At 36.0% G+C, this 20,117-nt stretch overlaps 1 long non-coding RNA gene and 1 other non-coding gene across 2 annotated transcripts in view; both read left to right on the top strand.

Annotated features, from left to right (window-relative positions):
* LOC141580934 (uncharacterized) overlaps positions 1-20,117 on the top strand; it is a 287,460-nt gene that overhangs the window by 236,207 nt on the left and 31,136 nt on the right. The gene's annotated exons all lie outside the window — the stretch shown is intronic.
* LOC120361699 (U6 spliceosomal RNA) lies at positions 15,364-15,467 on the top strand. Its single transcript, XR_005577839.1, has one exon. It is a non-coding gene; the product is annotated as a U6 spliceosomal RNA (small nuclear RNA).

Raw genomic sequence — 20,117 nt, 5'->3', positions numbered from 1 at the left:
AAAGAAAAGAGAAGCCATATGCAAAAGCTAGCAATGAAAATAGATTGTTCAGAATAATTCATGCTTAAAGCACAGGTGAGATGGTACTGGTTGAGAACAGCTGAGCTAATTGTTGCTGTTGATGAAAGCTATCAAAACTGAAGAGTTGGTATTAGAAAAAGCAGGGCATGCAGTAGAGAAAAGTCTTCTTTAACCTGTGTTAAGTTAGTACTTGTATTAAAGTTCTGACCCGGAGCTTGACCTGCACAATTCTCATCTTCTCCAGTGAAAAGGAAAATGATGTCAATGGTATGGATATTTATCTATGCGTCCTCAGCCTGCAGAAGTTTCTCAGTAATACCTGGATGCTGAGATTGCTTTAAGAGCCCATGATCCTGATGCTGGCAAACAAGTCTTCCTGCCTTTCTTGATCCTTCTTTCATCTAATTTTAATGGAGTAAAACATGTATATCAATAATTCACAGTCTTTTCTTTTTCCAGTTGTGCCTATATTTGTAACTACATTTTCCAAGCCTACTCCTTTTATTTACACTTTATCTCTTAAATCTTCTGCCCTCCTAACTGAATGTTCTGTTTTTATTCAGTGGTTGCTTTAAAAGATGCCCTTTTCTTAATGAGACCTACCCAAATAGTTAATATTGCCTCAATTTCTTCCCATTTTCTTTCCTCTCTGGCACATAGTCTACCTGTTATCCATAATTGCCATTTTTACCTTGCTGTCATTTAATCCACCGTTTATTATTTGCTCTTCTCTTAAATGCATTCTTGTTAATTTCCTTAGTGTCCTCATTGCCAGCTGGCCCATTCCCTGCAGATTTCCTGTGGCCAAATGTCACTCCAAAGAGCCTGCACCTTCCGTGATTTCTCCGAGCATTTGTTTAGACCCTATCAATCATTATCTCACAATAAACAACAGCTTTGCAAATGGAGAGCAAGGCTCACCCAGTGATTGATGTTTCTGGATGCCTGTCTTTTCTCCTTGTGAGAATCACAAGGGCCCCCTCCTTTTATTTTGAGGGCTCTGGCGGTACCTGCCATGGTTTATGGGAAGACAAGGCTAAACTGCCAATATCAGGGCCTCTCTTCTTTTCCTCTTACTGCATTTCCTTATCGGTTGTGACAATATGCCACAATTCATGATAGGAGAAATACCCATGTTTGATACCACATGCATCACACTTAGGTATGATGGATTAGCAATCAAGGAAATTAATTCTGCCATTACAAAGTAACATCTGAACTTTGAAGTTAGGCAATTGCATTGTATAAAGTTCCATGATGAATTCAGTCATAAGTGTAACATTAGGCAAGCTTATTTAGGCACAGAATAGTTTCAACATTGTTAGCTTTTTAGTTTCCCTAGCTATAGTTTGCAATTCTTTTCCACCACACTTCCTTCATTTCAGAGGGCCATAGGACCATCAAATTTCAAGGTCGGAAAGATGTTAGATAATTGCTATATATTTTTGACCAAGTAAATCTCGTATTTCTCATAGAATGTTCATCATCAAAGGTCCATTGAAAATCAGTATTTTCTGGAATAAGTAACTTAGCTTTGTTGGAAGACCCCAGGTTTATTGCAATATACTTCTCTTGATTTGAGAACCCCTGAAATAACCAGTGTCAACCTGGTTGGCAGTATTTCCTGCAATACTTCACCTTTGAGGCCTTTTAATATACTTTTACACCAAAAAATGCAGCTATGGAACTCTCTTTCACTTGCCTCACCGACTCAATCCTCTAGTATTTCTTACATAGCCAGAGCCAATATATACCAAATAGTCCTTGGATTGCTAAGGCTGCAAGCTAATCGCCATATCAAACTAAACAAAATAAAAACAATACCTGAAGACAGTGTAAAATACAGTAAACAATCAAGACATAAAATCGTTCCATTAAGTTCAGTATTGTGTTTCATAGGGAGATAGTTTTATACTAACCGTGGTCTGACAAAATTATGCTTCTATAGCCATTGTGGGCAGAAAATCTACTAAAACTGATAGATTCATTAGTCCCATCATTCTGCTTGGGGCCAATGTGGTAAATAGCCATTTCACAGATGGTCCATTTACCATTTGGTCCAAACGTAAACTGTGGATTAGAGTTCTTAGAAACTCAAATGAGAAGCAAAATGTGCCTGTATGGGATAGGGAAACCTATACAGGTGAGAGCATAAGGAAAGAAGAGGTCAGGAAGAATACTGTCCTTTATCCTTTTTTACATCATCTATAGATTTTCTCTGGTAACTTCTCCTTGCTTTAAGGAATATAATTCTGATGAAAATACAAAAAAATCAAAATTCTACTAAGTCTAATAAATATTTCCCTCCATGGTATTTCCCTTATTTGGAATCAATGTTGTAATAGTCTTAATTATGAATAGGGCAGGTAAAATAAGGAATAAAATCAAACTCATACAATATGTTCAAAGTCTGATTAGGTTCTCAGAAGAATATTTGGAAAACTCCATAGATCACTTCCCAATATTTTAGACATGCCAGTTTCCATTGTATTAGTATGATTAACTATGAAATACTGTTTATTCTTTAAGATGAGTTCCCTGATTCTATAGCTAGAAATAGTATGTTAAATTCATTATTGAATGTATCAGAAATACTGCCTTTATTTAAACATTCTGGCAATAATATTCTAGAATTGAAACTGTCATTTTACCAAAAACATTTAAGTGAATAAACTGTTTTCTTATTTGTTTGCATGTTTTGTTTGTATACATAGTGATACTACCTTACTGGCTATTTTTATGTGTCAGTAGCTGAGCTGGGATCTGGGAATTAAGAATAATGACAATAAGAGATTACTATTTTGATCATGCCTAGTATGTCTGAAAAGTGGATCTGTGGATGTTAGTTGAGTTCATACTCAGAATGGCTGTCAAATTCAGAGAGAACATGCTTATCAGCCTCATTTGATACATGAATAAATTAAGTCAGGCACTAAGTACATTCGTAGAAATTAGAGTCTATAATCCAGGAGCCTCCTAATTCAGCCTAGTGTGCTTTCTAATAAGCTGCCTTATTTTTCCCTTTTTCCATTTATCTTAAGACTCTCAAAATCAAAATAATGCCCCCAATAAAATAAGCCATTTAAAATTTATCAGCAACAAAAGAAACTACATCACATGTCAAAAATTGGATAGAACTTTTCCACAAACAAAATTTAAGCTTCCTTTTTAACACCTTTTAACAATCGCTTTCCTGACTTTTCCTATGAATTTGACTACAAATGAAATATTTCAAATATATGTTCCAAATGAAGTAAACAAAATGTTCCATTTTTAAAAGATATATACATACCATCCCAGATATTAGATGTACCCTTTATAATGTCGGCCCCTGTCATTATGTTTATCTTCCTTGGGCTATCCTAAGACCCACTGTAAATCGAAAACCTATCATGAAATAAATAAGATTTGAGGACAAAAGTAAGGCAAAGAACTGAAATATATATATAAGTCTTGTTTCCTGATCAGTCAATCATATGACCATGATTATACTGTCATGTTCTTCACAGTTATTTGATCAGGATGGTGATGAAGAAGGAAGGAGCATGTTTCACTGCATTTACAAAATGCAATTTTTATTCCCTAGAGTGACAACAGTATGATTTATGTCCTTGGAGTTAGGTGAAGTTCTGGATGTTAGTTTTGGATACTGATATGCTTTCTTAAAAGCTCACCCAGAATCCCTTTTCACATATAGATTTGCATTGTCCAGGCCGTGAAGGAGAAGAATCTCATTGAGGTAGTACCAATTATGCAGAATTATTTATATTTCTAACACACATTTATATAAATTATTTTATTTTTGGTTTGTAATAATTTCACACTATAGTCAGGGTGAGTGTATGTGTGAATATCTTTTATACATAAAAGTAAAATGTAATAAGCTTTTCTTTATACCTAGCCTTGTTCCTCTAAATCCAAATTAAACAATGTAAATATATAGTATAATTATTAATCAGTTCGTTCTCTATCTATATTTTTAAAAACACAAAGCTGACCTTGTTTATATTAAGACACATATCTGCCAGGGAGAGTTAAGTGTGGCTGAAATGTCAAATTTGTTGATCATTTGTTGTACCATAATCATTGCACAGATGGAGAGGTGAAGGATGTAAAGATTTACCTACAATGAATCTAGATCATAGTAAGACAAAAGTGAGTAATGGAGAACTTTCAGTTTCCTGGAAATCTCAAATTCTATCCTTTTACCAATCTTCTCACTTCAAGTCTCTGCCCACTGGTTTCTCTAGAGAGTGCCTGCCTCTTTTATACTGTCTTCAGACTGCAAATCTCCGAACCATTTTCCTTTCCTCCTTCTTTTTCTCTACTTTGAACTTGTCTTTTCCCTGCTCCTCACAACACGTTATCTGGCACAGTAGACCTAAAATCTTTATCAGACAGTGTTTGGTTCCCTTTGGCTGTGATTCTAGGTATTTCAAGGAGATAGCTGATCAGCATGACAAACATATTCAGCAGGTCACAAAGGAAGGTAATATAACAGGGCAGAACTCTCTTTTCTTCCCCAGTTAAGAAAATATTAATCATTTAAAAAATTACTCAATTTTCTCCTAATTATAGTATATATTGATGGTTAAGAACACAGGTTTTAAAACCACACTTCTTGGTTACAAATCTTGACTACTCCACCTCCTAGCCATGTGGCATCTTGTAAGTTATTTAAGTTCTACACATCAGTTCTCTTAGCTGTGAAATTTAGGTGTGTGCCAGTAGAAACCCCTTTATAGAGCTCTTATAAGATTCAGTTACTCAGTATGTAAGGTATTCAGAACAATGTCTGATACACAGTAGAATGTATATAGGGCTTACTGATATTAATGTACAAATTAACTTTTTTCTTCCTAAAAAATGTATTAAATTATTTGCTTGTGATAAAAAATGAGAAAGTTTTTGTGCCTGCATTAGAACTCAAGCTGACTCCAGAAACTTCATGATTTTTTTAACTGTTTGAAGATAATGACTCTCTATGTGGAGAAAGTCTAATGCTATGCTTAAAAGCTGAGGTTGGTTATTCTGAAAACAACCTTATACAAGATATCCAGGGGCAGGTGTGAACTTTCCAGCATCACTCCAGTCACATTCTGCAGACAGCTGTCTTCTCTGCCTTTGTGCATGTGGGCTCAATTTCCTTTTCTAAAGTCTAGAATGACATTTATACCACCAGCGTCCTAACTAAGATGCACATCAGTGATGAATGTAGTTGCTAAATACATGTGTGCAGAGATTACTCTTGCAGTAATCCTGTCTCATGGGACTGTAAACCCATTTCTAGAAATAAACAGAAAAAAAGAAATCCTCTGACAACACAAATTAATTGTCATAAAACTCCGGCATCAACAGCGGGTACTTGGGCTTTCCTTTCAACACTTAACGACTTTGATTTAACACACTGCACTTGATTATCTGCTCGTTCATATCAGAACATATTTTAAGTTTGAAATTAGAGAAGGGGAAGAAGTTTTGTTTGAATCAGGTAGACTGGCATTTGCAAGAATTTATAGATGATAACAATAAAGTGTTTTACAAAATATTCAGACTAAAAATAAAATACGTATTTTCAGATAGAACTGAATTAATCATAGGGGTAATTGTGAGTTATCAAGCAATGGCTAAACGATGTTTAGCATTCTCTGTGATGAAACAGCTTAGAAAGATCTCTATCGCACTATATCGAAATAAGCTCATGTTTGACTTGAGAAACTAGTTTCTGGTTATCTGGAAAATACCCACCCCCTTATAATGCCAGATAAATTAAATGATAATTTAATATGTTCTGTATGGAACACAGCTATTCTATAGTGATCATTAAGTGTATACATTTCCTTGTTAAACTGAATACTTATTCAAATAGAGATTAGAATTTCACAAAGAGGCTATTCACAAGAAACATTGGTCACTTTTGATAATACACATCATAATTAGTTTTACAGACATTATATTTAATGTTCAGAGTAGAGAAGAAACATAACAGAATTTGGAAGGGCTGCAGATATTGAATCCAGTATGGAAAATAACTTCTGAAGTTGTATTCCATTTTTCTACTTCCTTAGCTCATAATTTGGTTCTGATTGGGAAAGAAAAATCTCAAAAGACTCAGAGGTTCAAATCATATTAGTACTCAAAAGTTTGGATGTGCCTTCAAACCTCCTGGGTCTGAAAATATTGACTGGAAATGCCACAAAAAATAGCCTCTTCACAGCGTTTCTGGCAGTTCAACTCCTGCTCCTGGCTGGAAGTTCAAGTGCAGAGACGCATGAAATTGAACAATGATAATAATAAAAACTTTTCTGAAACCATTTTAAAGCTGCAAAAAGTGGGATTTTAGGTCTATCTAATCTAGGAGAATGGCTCAGATACAATTTTATAGTCAAATGGCTTCATCTTCTTTCCTACTCTCTCATTTGGTTCCCATAGCGTGATAATTTTACCCCTTTATTAAGGAGCTCAAACTTCAGCACCATTGAACTGATACCTGCTAATTACTTGGAGTTTGATTAGTTCATTCGCTGGCTAGCAAGACCTCTTTGTTCTGTCCTTTGTTTATGAGCAATTGGAAATTCAATTCAATGAATCTTGTTCTTCTCTTCCTTCTATGCGTGAATATGCCATGAGAGAAATGGTTAAAGTTATTGGGTAAAGTACAATAAATTCTGAAGAGCGTTTCTACATTTCATTAGTCTCAGACCCATCCTTTGTGTTATTATTGGGGTATACAATGTTAGAGTCTACATCTAAACACCCCCCAGGGCTATTTCTGGAGAAAAAAAGCTTTGTGTTAAAAAAAAAAAAAAGTGGATACTTTTTAATTTCTTGCCTTTTGATTCTGACAAGAAGTAAAATTTTTGTGAGAATTTTAAAATAATGTCCTTAACAAAGGAGCCTGAGAAAGGAAAAATGGATGCAACCTTATTTATCTCTCTTTCATTCTGGTTCCTTTCTCTCCTCTCTAAAAGCTCTAAGCATTATTTCTAGGATAAAGTTCCCTTGCAAGAATAGTGAAGATAAATGAGTGATTTGTTAAAATTCGTAATCTTACCAGAGGAATGTGTATGATGCTTTTAACATAAATGGATGCTCTTATCTGTCCCTCTTGCAACATAGAAGTGAACCCTTCTCAGAAATAAATTCTACTGTGGGAATGTAACTGAAGGATTTTTCTGGGGACATCTTGATGCAGAGCCTCTCAATTATGCCTGAAACATGATTTAAGATGATACAATTTGGAAGTGATGAACAAAGACTATATTTATTCATTTAAATATCTATGATTTCATGAAAAAGTTACCAAAATTTCTAGTATAATTTTCCAAAATCAATAGTACATATTTAAGCTCCATAAAAGGCTGCTGTTTTTGAAGTTGCAAAATATTGAAGATTTCTTCATTTGTTCACACATGACATTTGTGTGATTGTGTAACTGCTCTGTTTATTTTTCCTTCCAGACATATTCATTTAGTCAAGGATTATTTTTATATAGATGGATTATGGTGATTAGAAATTTCCAAAGGGTTTGCATTCACAATAAATACAGATGATTTTAGCCTACTGAGAAGTTGTTTATAGCAGTTCATTTTCCTAACTCAAGTCTATAAGTCTAGTTTTAGAAGTAGCAAGGCTGATAAACCACGAAAGAACTATTTTATGGGTGATCCAGTAACTATAATTGCAAGAAAAAAGAGAAAGTAAATAATTATAAGAAAAGACCACTATTGACTGGTTCGTACAGTGGATGGCATTTGCCTCCATCTGTAGGATAATTGGACCAGGGGACTACAAATCCATTGAAATACAAGACTTTCCATATAAGACAGTTAATACACCATCAGTGAGCTAGTAAGAACAGTTTCTGTGTTGCAGCCTAAGTATGTTTTCATTCAGCTCATTTGCACTTCAAAGCTGAAGTCAATAATTCAGACCCAAGTAGGTGCAATTTGGGCTATTTCCCTTTTGTAGCATATGAACACAAGCTGAGAAAATCTCTAAATTCATTTGCACAGGGCTTTACTGGCCAGAGTCAGCAAAGCAGAGACAGGGCTAATTTCCTATAGGTAAGTATTATCCCTATGAATAAATCCTTCGGGAGTTGGGGGTGAGTGGGGGCAGGGATTCAGATAAAACATGGTTTGCTCTCTATTGGTGATTGATTTTATTACTTAAAACATAAGGATATTATTTGCCTTACAACAGATCTTAGAATCTTATCTTCAGCAAAACATTTGTGTAGTGAATTAACAAACCCAACCAATCACGTTCATGGGCCAAGAAAAGTCTGGTGAATGAGGAAAAAACATGTGCCAGGAAAGGTGAGCACTGCCTAGGTCAGGAACAACGTGGTTAGATTATTATTAGAAAGTGCAAGCAACAGAAAATTCGTAGAGCAAATTATTTTTGTGCAAACATCATTTAATAAAATCTCTCAATGTCCACTTACCATGTATACCTATGAAATGTTTTTCTGGTCTTTATCCTCTGTCATTTTATTCAATTCCATATTCTACTGAATGTGAATATGGAATTTCGCATTCAGTAGGATATGGAACTGTTTTTGAGTACTGAAACCACATATCCCAAATTTTATAGTAAGCATTACTGCAAATTTTGCAGTAAGCCTGCCCTACCATCATACTCATCTCCACATACACATGACAGTCAACATAACCAGTTGCTAGTCACTGCGTTAGAGAATTTCACTAGCATTGTTTTAGAAGCTACTCTTGGTTCTGTGATATATGATTGTGTTTAAAGTGATTGGCTTAACCTGCTAAGAGTTTGTGTGTGTTTGAATTTCTTTTAATACAACATTGACTGAGTTCTTCCTTTGTCCCAGAAGCTGTGTGAAATACTTTCCATACAATACCTTATTTTCTCACTATAACATCATTATGTACAGTGCACTAGCATCATACCCATTTTGCAGATAAAAAATTTGAGGCACAAAGAAGTTAGGCGACTTAGGCAAACTTAAATAACTTGCCTAGGTTTTTCTGGCCAAAAAGAAATCTTAAATCATATCTCATGATTCCAAGTTGAACGCTTTTATATTAGACACACAGCATTTCATGCCTGTGACACAAGGTAATACACTTGTAATATTTCTTAGGATACACACCAGTGGCTTCTTTACAGGAGATGTGAGCATTTTCAAAAGGGAATGTCTCAGAGTCTGATGTTGCCTGCCTGGCAGTTCTTACACAGTTGCCATCCTGGCCCTCCCCGACCTGTTATATCTCTCTCTTTCTATCTACTCATTTTCCAGTACTGGTGTTTGTTTAAATCAGATAATTTTTTCATTACCCCATGCTCAACTTAAAGCTCCATGTGTTTCCCTACCTGAAATGCAACTTTTTTTTTTTTTTTTTTTTTTTTTAAATCCTCCTTCCACCCTGGAATACCAAGATTGAAAATTTCTGGAATCCTACTTTATTACTTTGTTCTTAAATGATTTCCCTTTCTTCGGTCTTATGTAAATTCACAATTAATTACCTTCTGCCTATTATTGTTGGATTTCAGTAGTCTTAAAACATTTTCAATAAATCTTCCTCAAATCTCACACTTATATCTATGATAACCTAGTTCACAACAAGGAAGCAATAATTATTTTTAATCTTTATGGAGTGCTAGACTTCTGACACATTTTATGCATGCCAGGTACTTTTCAAAAATTGATGTGGGTCTACTCTGTGAAGTACAGATTATCACAGCCATTTTACAGGACAAAAAATTGAGCCTTTGAGAGATAAGTAAATTGTCTAAAACTATTGTGGCACAGTCACAAATTACAAATCTTTGACCCAACTACCATGTCTGTCTCATACTGACTATGCCCCTTAGAGTGATATGTTTTTCATTAATCCTCTCACTGGTTCATGTAACAACTTCAAGTATTTTCTAGTGTAACCAAAAAAAAAAAAAAAAAAAAAAAAAAAAAGTCTAGAATAGTCTAGAGTGAGGTTCAGCACACTTGTTGCTATTCACTCGGGGTAGTGGCAAAATATTATGGAAAATATTTAGGGAAAGTTGTAGACTATAGTCTCAAACCTTCTGAAAGGCCAAAAGATTTTATTGAGGCAGGTTGAAGGCAGCCACCTCATTAACATTAGCATAGGAAAGAGATAGAGGCTGATCAAAGGCCTTACCCCATACCCATTTGTCTCCATTCTGTTTAGTCATGTTAATTTTGTGCTGGGTGGCCCTCTCTCCAGGGAAGATCAAAGGGGAATTACCTGTTAATAGCATTTACTCTGGGACCCGGAACCTAAAGCTTTTACCAGTCATAAAAATATTCTCTTAACCATGTTAATCATCCACAAGTGTGTTAACTTAGAACCTTTGTTATGAATGAAAGTCAGAGGGTCTTGGTTGGTTGGTTGTATTTCACCCTCTGAAAGCAGCCAATGGCCATCCCTGGCCCACTCTAATCACTGTAATGATGTGAGAGTGCATTTATTCATCCGTCGCTGAGTCAGACTTCTGCAGGTGGTGACCCCAACATAATGGCGGACACACACACTGGCCTGATTTGGGTAGGCAGGTAACATTTATTTGGATCCCTCTAAGCACAGCCTCACGGACAGGAATGTGCTCATCCAGTAGACTTCCAGGTCAGAGACTTTTTGTTCCTTTCAGAGATAGGGTCTAGGTCTGTTGGAGGGTTGGGTGGAGTGGCACCCTCACAGCTAACTGTCACCTCGAAGTCCTGGACTTAATGATCCTCCCACCTTGAATTCCAGTGTAGCTAGGACTACAGGTGTGCACTACCCTTCACCCCCGAACCTCAGCTAATTTTTTAAATTTTTTATAGCTATGAAGTCTTGCTCTGTTGCCCAGACTGGTCTCAAACTCCTCGGCTCTAGTGATATTCCTGCCTCGGTCTCCCCAAATGCTAAAATTTATAGGCATGAGCCACTGCTCCCAGACCTGAAAGATGTTTTTTTATTATGTTCTGTGTTGCTACAAAAATAAAAGCATTTCATGCAGAATTTACAACGACTTTCTTTCAAATTTTCATGCTTTCCTTTGTTTCAAAATTACTGCCATCATCTAATGAAAAAAAATAGATTAAATTAATCAAAGGAAAAATTGAGGCTGAACGTAAAAAAAATTGTTAATGGTGAGATCCATTAGACTCTATTAGAATCCCCACTGACTGAGTCATTTAAAATAAGACTGCTGTCCCCTGGAGATGACTCTGAGACAACCCCAGCCCCAAGGAGAAAGGGACATATGGAACCCAGAGGCCCCTCAGCCACTAATGTGGTGATTTTTTTTTTTCTGAATTCCATCATTTTGCCTTCTTGTCAACAAATCCTGCCATCATTTCACTCACATCTTTGCAGCATTTTCCAGAGCTGCTAACAGAAATCATTTCACAGAGAGTGGGAAAGAATGTCATTTTGTCATTTTCTTGGGGGAGTAGAGGGGAAAACAGGCAGACTCTGCTTTCTAAGCCTTTCATGATGAAAAAAGAAAAGGAGAATGAGGCCTGCCTGCTAGCGGGCTGCAAGAAGCAACTTTGCTTGGCAGCATTGTGCAGAGTAGTGACTGGAAACTCCCTGACCAATATCTCTCTTTATTAACCAGAAGAAAGAACAGTTTGGGACCACATTGATACCCCCAAACTTACTGGCACTAATGAGCTGTGTGAACTTAATCATTACATTCTATCTGAAAGGTAAGAGGAACCTTAATGATCATCAAGTGTAACCTACTTCTTAATGCAAGAACTCCTTTTAATTACAGAATTCCTGCGAGATGGCCATTGGAAGCTCATTATTTTATTGAACTCTCCATCCCATGGTTATTTGTTTCATTTGTTAAGAAAGTCTTCCTTTTATTGAGCTAGGACATTCATTCATTAGTATTTGCTTTCCCCTTTGGAATAATAATAATGATGTATGAAGAAACAGTGGTAATTGTAATAATGATGAGGCTGATGAGTAACAGAACTTTTTTTCTATGTGCTAGGCATGTAAAAAAATTTGCATGTGTTTAAGTTCTTATTTATCACAACAAAACTTACAGGTTATAGGGATTATGATTTGCTACTATTTTAAAGAAGGAAGGATTGAAACATAGAGTGCTAGAATGACCTCGCCAGGATCAGGAAACTCATAGATGGAGCATTAAAATTGAACCCAGTTTTGTTTGATTACAGAACTCTACATATTGGGAACACACACATATGCCTCTAGCTCCTAATTTAACACATTTAAATTTCACCGTGTCCTTACTCCTCTTTGTTCCAGGTTGCGCATTCCATCTTCCTTAAGAATTTCTTATTTAATATGACTTTCAGTTGCCATATGATCACAGTAGATTTTATCTTTGAGGTTTCTAGCTTTCTTTTCTAATGTATGGAATCTTGAACTGGAAAAAATACTGAAAATGTGATTTGACAAGTGAAGCATATAGAAAATCCTACAGCTACCCTTCATCACCTGCAAATTCAGATTTCTGCATTTGCAAAAAATAGTAATAGCAAAGATGATAATTGACATCAGAAGAACATCAAAATACAAAACTTCAAGGAGAAAAAAACACTTATATTTGAGAAGACCCTATTGTGGACTTCAGGTCAGAAGGTTTCTTTTGTTTGCTTGAAACATCACAATTTTCTCTGTAAAACTGAGCATAGTCTTAGTTTAAATAATTTCCCTAGTCCATTTGAGGATGTAATGTGATATCTCCCTCCATCTGTCAAAATTTGGCATGCATGTGCTTATATTTCAGTTGCCTAGATGCAATCACACAGAGGATGTACCCATCTTGTGGATTCAGGAGCTCCACTGTAAGCTTCTGACAGCGGCAACATTGCTAAGAGGAGCTCAGGCTTTCAAATTAGTCAGGAAGATAAACATGAACTAGGTGTGACTGTCTCTGAATGGCTAAGAAAAGGGCAGGGCACCAGAGAATGCATGGGCACTATTTATTTACACAGCAATAATGGCCACTACACAAGTCTCTGGGTGCTGAAGCCTTTCCCTGACACAGGTGAGCTCTGAGGTTAATGTGGAAATTGTGCTGAACAAGAATGGGCCTTTGAAAAACATTGAGGGGAGAGCTCTTCCCTTGGTCCTCTGAAGTTCCACCAAAAAATCAACTCACAAAAGGGAGAGTAATTGAATAGAAGGGATACAAATTTATTTAACATGTAAACATGGGATCCTTCAGAATGAAGACCCAAAGATATAGAGAAAATTGTTCATTTTTTTGCTTAGATCCAACAAAGTATGGACAGCTATGTAGAAATATGACTGGACAAAAAGGGTATGATCTAATGCTAATAGACTGAGTGGGGAAAACCAGCAAGTCTGACTATGGAGATACTTCTTGGCATCTCTGAACATGCATTATTTTCTTCTGGGTATGGGGCAGGACTGCTGGAATAGGGATCTTATGACCCACAGTCAAACAAGGCAGGTCAGATAATTTCTTTATGACAAGTTTTTACACAGATAGTGTAGAGGGAAAGTTAGAGTGATGTTCTTAAGTCTTATGGCTACCGTTGGGGAAAAGCCATCCTTGTTTCTATGGCCCCCCTTGGGGAAAAGGAATTGTTTTCTATAGCTAACCTCGAGGAAGAATGGGAGAAAAACTTTTGTTTCTGAGGCTGCTTCTGAGGCTTTCACTTTATGGTATTGTTTTCTGAGCCAAAACACAAGTAAGTAACAAGGCCAGTGCAAAAAGAAGCATATAGATCTCATTTAAAGGAACTGTAGCAGTAGCAGTTATAGTAATGAAAGGATACTGCTGCAGAAAAGAGTAACATTAGTAACATGAGGAGTCCTACATGAAAGTAAGGAGAAAAGGGAACTCTGGAGCCAGGCTACTGCTATGCATTTCCATGTATTTTCCTACGTTCTCTTCTATGTGGTTTTGTTGTCTATGGCAATAAGGACTGTGAACATAAGTGAATTAAAATCTAAGCTCCCGGAACTGTAAATTGCTTTGAGTCTTAAAGAAACGTGATTATGGGGCCTGATTTATGTGACAGGCAGCTGTAACCAAGGCGGTTGTAGCTTTGTTTCTCTGATTATAGATTAAGCCTTCTTTCTTGCCTTCATTATTTTGTAAAATATTATAAATGACTGAAGGATTCTGGGGAAGATCCTTTCTACCTTTATTGTTGATCTTCATTATAGATTAATTTCCCTCTCACCGTTCTCACACAAAGGCTTCATGGCCATTATATTGTCTTTAGATGGAATGTTATATATACGCTTTCAAACTGGAAATGAAATGAAAATGAGCTGTATGGAAAAGACTGACTGTACTAATTAAATTATTGTGACTTATAAACCAATCTTTTATAGAACATTTTGTTTTCCTGTCAAATTTCTTTGTTTTCTGCCTATATAAGCAAGAGCCTAACTTTTAACTTTGGATCACTGACCCCATTTCTCTGGAATCTGTGACTCTCTAATGCCCATTCCCAGATTTTTGCTTTTTGCTTGAATAAACTTTTTAAAACTGGATTCTGATCTTTTTGATTACTTCAGGTTGGCAGAGTCTTCATGAAAGTGTTTTGGGAGAGTCACTCTGGTGTCATAAAAAAAATAGACACAATTAAATGTGAAGAGTACTGGGTTACAATTCTGGTTATTAAGTAGTAGTGTAGTTGGAGACACTGTTTATGACTCTGTGTGTGTGTGTGTGTGTGTGTGTGTGTCTGCATGTATAATGAAACCAGAAATGCAGAATGCCTTAAAATAAAACTCTCTCTTGTTCTGCCTTTATAACTACCTAGTAGTCCCTGTTCCAAAGATAATTCCTTGTTGTTGTTGTTGTTTTTAAAAAATTGCTTCTTGTAGAGGTAACATCCATATCTCTTTCAAGGTGCTAATATGACTCTTGATCTATAACATATAGGTAGTACCATTTCCTATCTGATGGAGAGAAATATTAAACTCATATGTATGACCCTTACTTTTAATCTTCCTCTCTATTATTAGATTTTCTTTTTTTTTCTTTTTTTTTTTTTTTTTGAGACGGAGTTTCGCTCTTGTTACCCAGGCTGGAGTGCAATGGCGCGATCTCGGCTCACCGCAACCTCCGCCTCCTGGGTTCAGGCAATTCTCCTGCCTCAGCCTCCTGAGTAGCTGGGATTACAGGCACGTGCCACCATGCCCAGCTAATTTTTTGTATTTTTAGTAGAGACGGGGTTTCAGCATGTTGACCAGGATGGTCTCGATCTCTTGACCTCGTGATCCACCCGCCTCGGCCTCCCAAAGTGCTGGGATTACAGGCTTGAGCCACCATGCCCCGCCTATTATTAGATTTTCAATTGATTATCATTGCTATTAAACAATTTTAAAAAAATCTTTAGTGCTCATTTCAGTAGCATATACACTAAAATTGAAATAATATAGAGATTAGCATGACCCCTGCTCAAGGATGGCATGTACATTTGTGAAGTGTTTCATATTTATGAGGTATTATTCAGCCTTTTAAAAAAGAGTGAAATTTTACACATGCTGCAACATAAATGAACCTTGAAGGCATTAGGGTAAGTGAAATAAACCAGATACAGAAGGACAAATTTTATATAATTCTACTTATACCTAAAGTAGACAAATTCATAGAGACAAAAAAGAATAACGTTTGCTAGGAACTATAGAAAGATATGAATAGGAAATTGTAATTTAGTGGTTATAAGGTTTTAGTTTGGGAAGACGAAAGTTCTGGAAATGAATTGTAGAGATAGCAGCAAAACAATTTGAATGTACTTTATGCCACCTAATCACAAACTTAAAAATGGTCAAAATTGTATATTTTATGTTATTTATAATTTATCACTATACATATTATACATATAACATAAAAGTTAGTTCTTACCCATATCTTTTGATTTACTCTTTGTAAAATTAACATGTTTCTCCATATTTTTTTCAATTTTTACTCTTGTTATCCTAGAACTCTATGTACATACTTTTTAATAAAGTCATGTAGAAGCAAGGATTGCAGACATTTTAGGTGCTTTTACCAAGTAATATTTCCTTCTCTTTCTCTTCTATGCACATGGGGTAATTGAGCTTTCTAGACCTTGTGTATTTGATGCAGGCAGGTGACTACCTTTGGCAAATGAATTGAAGAAGAGGAAAGTGAGTTATAATCATATCTGGGCATTTGAGTGCTAAGGTCTCATTTCTCTGCCAAAGCAACTGGCAAAGTTTGAGATGGCTGGTTTTTTTTGTTGTTGTTGTTTGTTTGTTTTGTATGTTCTGAAATTGCCTGATGATATTTTTAGGAGTAGGAGATGGGTTTGTTTGATTTTATTCCATTCGTGGATTTGTGTAATTGAAGTTATCTTTAAATAGAAAAACTCATGTATTTTTTCAGATATGCACATTTTTCCTGTATGTTATTTTGCTTATTTCCTCTTTCCTATTTTCTGCTTTCTTCTCTCAGAGCTCATATTTATTAGATGTTGAGTTTACCAGGTTGTTTTTCTTTTATACTTTGTATATTTCATCATATTTTCTGCCTCATTGTCCATTTTGTTCTATGTCCATTTTGACTTCCTTCACTTTGTTTTATTGACTTTTCAGTGATATCGTTCCAATCTCTCTGAAAAGACTAATTAGATTCTCTTTTTTAGTTCTTTCTCTTTCATGAGTTATTTCTGTTTTCACAATAATTGTTTTATCTACTTATTTTCTCATTTTGATGCTGCTTTTTTATATGCCCAAGTGATTATAGGTTATATTTAGCATATTCAAAACAAGAGGTATTGGGCTGACTTTTCCAGGTAGTGAACTAAATGTCTCTACTGTGGTATTGGTAGGCTTGTTTCCCCACAAAATTTCTTCTTCAATCAGGAATCTGACCTGGCCAGCTAGACATATAAATCACTAAGATGTCAGGCTCTTAATAAGGGATTGCCAGAGCAGGCAGAAATTTACTCTTGTGATCACAGTCAGCACCCACTAGTGCTGCTAGTCCACCCCATTCAGTGCATTACATTTTTTAAATGAAGAGGTCATCATTTGTGTTATGATGGTTATTGTCATTTTGCTTGGTTTTATTTTGCTTAAAATCAATGTGACCTTTTTTGTATCCTTCTTATATCCAGAAACGTGAGAGAGAGAGGAGAGGAGTAAACAGCTGATTGGCTTTTCGTTCCTAGGCCAGAATTTTAGTCAGACTCCCCTACCAATTTTGCACCCTTTTTTAATTCCACCCCTCCATGACTACCAATTCTTTTCAAAACCCTTTGGGGTTTGCTTGAAAGATTAGCTCCCTCTTTTCCTGCCATTTCTTTTTATGCTAATTTTTGACTGAGATTCATCAACATTCTTCATTCAAATATATAGTTCCCATTTATTTTTCATCTCTCAATAGTGCCTCAAAATCTAATGTTGGATAATGATTCTGTTTCCCTTCTCTTTCTGTTCAGGTTTATGGGTTTAATTCTGTTTTTATTCTCTCACATTTTAGAGAAATAGAGGCAAATGCAGGTACTTGATCACCATATTCAACCAGAGATCACATTATGTCCTTGGGAAACTGAGAATTACACCACATTTTGTGCATCTGCCAGTGGTACACACTATGTTCCAGGTGAGGGCCATAGGTGATAACTTTGGATAGGTAGAATGCAAGGAGGCATTTTTCATTCTACCTAGACACAAAGCGCATCATGATCTTTTAATAGTTTTTAAGCTATTTGAAAATAAAGCAGTAGGAAAATAGGAAACAAATGAAAGCCAAGATTTCAGTCAATAGTCCTTTCACTTGCTTTGTCTTTTTTTTTTTTTTTTTTTTTTTTTTTTTGATGGGGCCTCAGAACAAGTTGAACATGACCATCCCCAAATTCCACTATTAAACTGGCAGTTCTGCTTCTGAATGTACCTAATTGCAACTCCTTAGTGGAATTGAAAATTAAAAAAAAAAATGGTAGTCAGTATCAGAAAAACTAAAACATTTTAGTAGGTTTTCTATTTGCATTTTAGATGTTGTTTCTCAAAGAATCTCAAATTCAGGTTTATTTTTGTAATTTCCTGCTTCATAAATATTTCTCCAGTCATTTTCCTCAGTTCTTATAAGAATACATATGGTGCTCCTGAAAAATATTTTCACAAGTACTTGTGGGTGATTTATTGGTGCTTAAATCTATCCTATGTTTGGTGTATAAAATCGTGTCTACTCAAAATGTTCAGCGTTGACAGCAACATGGTTTTTAGAAGTTTTCCAGGCCTCCCTTCTGTCTACCTGCTTTTATTAACTTCCCTTTGCTCTTATCTTCCTTAAATTTCTGGTATTTCAGTGATGTAGTCCAGTTCCTGGCATATACCACAGCATCCCCCCTCCTTCTGATATCCATTTGGATTGTCATCTCATTTGTATCAGCCATGACTGTCTTATTCAAAGTTATACCTCCAAGCCTCTTTTGACTCCACATTCCTTAGCATTTTTTCCCAAACTTTAGACTTATGGTTAGAGTCCTGTAGGGATAAAGAGAAGAAGAAACAAATGACATTTCCCCTTGCAGCTCTGTGGATCAAGCCAGAGTTAAATTTTACATTAGATTTAGGGAGAAGAACCGTTGGTCAAGCTAAAGTAGTTGTAATGCCAGGTGTGTGACGTGTTAGAAATACTGGAGCATGAAAACATCTGTTGGAAAAAAATCAACTGAAAGTGGTGGAGGTGATTAAAAGAGACAGGGGCTAGAGTTCACAGCTGGGCTTTTGTGGATGGAGATACTTCATAAAATAGAATATTTGAAATTGAAATTTGAATCTCATCCCACTTATTACCCTTTGAAATTAAACATGAATGATTCATCTATTTACCAAGAATACTTGGAATGCTTTGTGCTAAATATGATGGAAAATTCAATGGCAACCCAGGCACTACCTTTGAAGAAACCTGGTAAACGGCAGAGGAGAGGTAAGTTTACATTTAATGTAGAAAGGGAAAAGAAGAAAGATGTGTCAATGTTTTGTAAGCTGCAAAATAAGTTCTTTAGGACTAAAAGGATACACTATGATGATGGCTGTAGATTGGAAAAAAAAAAAAAAAACGCTTTACACCCTGGCTTTTGGGACTCATGTAATCAAGATAACCCTCAATACCTCTGGGGAGCACATGGGAGAAGAAAGATGATAAGGACAACTTTCCAATAAGCTCTGTCATGGCCCACGGCAGGGAAGAAGAAAGTTCCTATTTATTGGAAGTGTGTTGAGGGTAGCTAGAAAAGAAATTCCTGTTAATCACTCTTGTCTGTCTGTCAAATAAGAATACTTACTTAATAAAAGACTTTTAATTATGCCATCTGGCAAGTTGTCTTGAATAATTACAAGTACAACTCTTTCCACTGATGTTCTCCTGGAAGAATTTGAAGCTACTGCTCTACTCCTTAAGTCCTCTTCAAAAATTAACAAGAGCCATAAATCACTGCTAATCCTGTGGCTCAGTTCTGGATGTTTCCTTATACAACAATGCCATTTTAAAAAATTCTACTCATTAATGTGTTGGGTTATATACCTACAGTGAGTTTCATTTATAATAGAGTCGTCTACTTAGGCATCTTGCCAAAGGAAAGGTCATTCTGTGAAAGTCACTTATGTTCATAGAGAGAACACCCCATGCTACCGTTAGGTATGGCTGAGTTACTCTACTCAGAAGAGCTGTTGCTTTTTCCTTTGTCATGCCTTCAATGTTCTAAGAATTTGGTAAATGTCTTCATTTCTAGCTTCTAATGCAGAGTAATAGAAGGAAATGTCTTCATACAACAGTAGCATGCAACACAGGTTGCAAAGCTCATAACCCAGGCAAGGTCAATTGGGACCTCCTTGGTTTCTGAATTGTGAGGTCGGATGAATTGTAAGGGAGGGTAGGATACTGCATCTACGGCTGTTATACTAAGCACCGAACAACTTTTATGTGTGACATTCACAAACACTACAGTGAATGGGACTCTGCAATCCTCTGGAGGCCTTATAGAACCTCTATTCTTTGGCCACAATCCGCAAAAGTAGACAGTGAGGTTATTCAGGGAAAGGTAGAATTCCACTGCCACATAGAACAGAAAGTAGCGTTGAGTATTCAGGCTATGCTATATTAGTAATGTTAGTATG

This window comes from Saimiri boliviensis, chromosome 13 (genome assembly GCF_048565385.1).
Source record: "Saimiri boliviensis isolate mSaiBol1 chromosome 13, mSaiBol1.pri, whole genome shotgun sequence".
NCBI lineage: Eukaryota > Metazoa > Chordata > Mammalia > Primates > Cebidae > Saimiri > Saimiri boliviensis.
The sequence above is the reverse complement of the archived record's forward strand: the minus strand, read 5'-3'. Positions and strand labels throughout refer to the sequence as shown.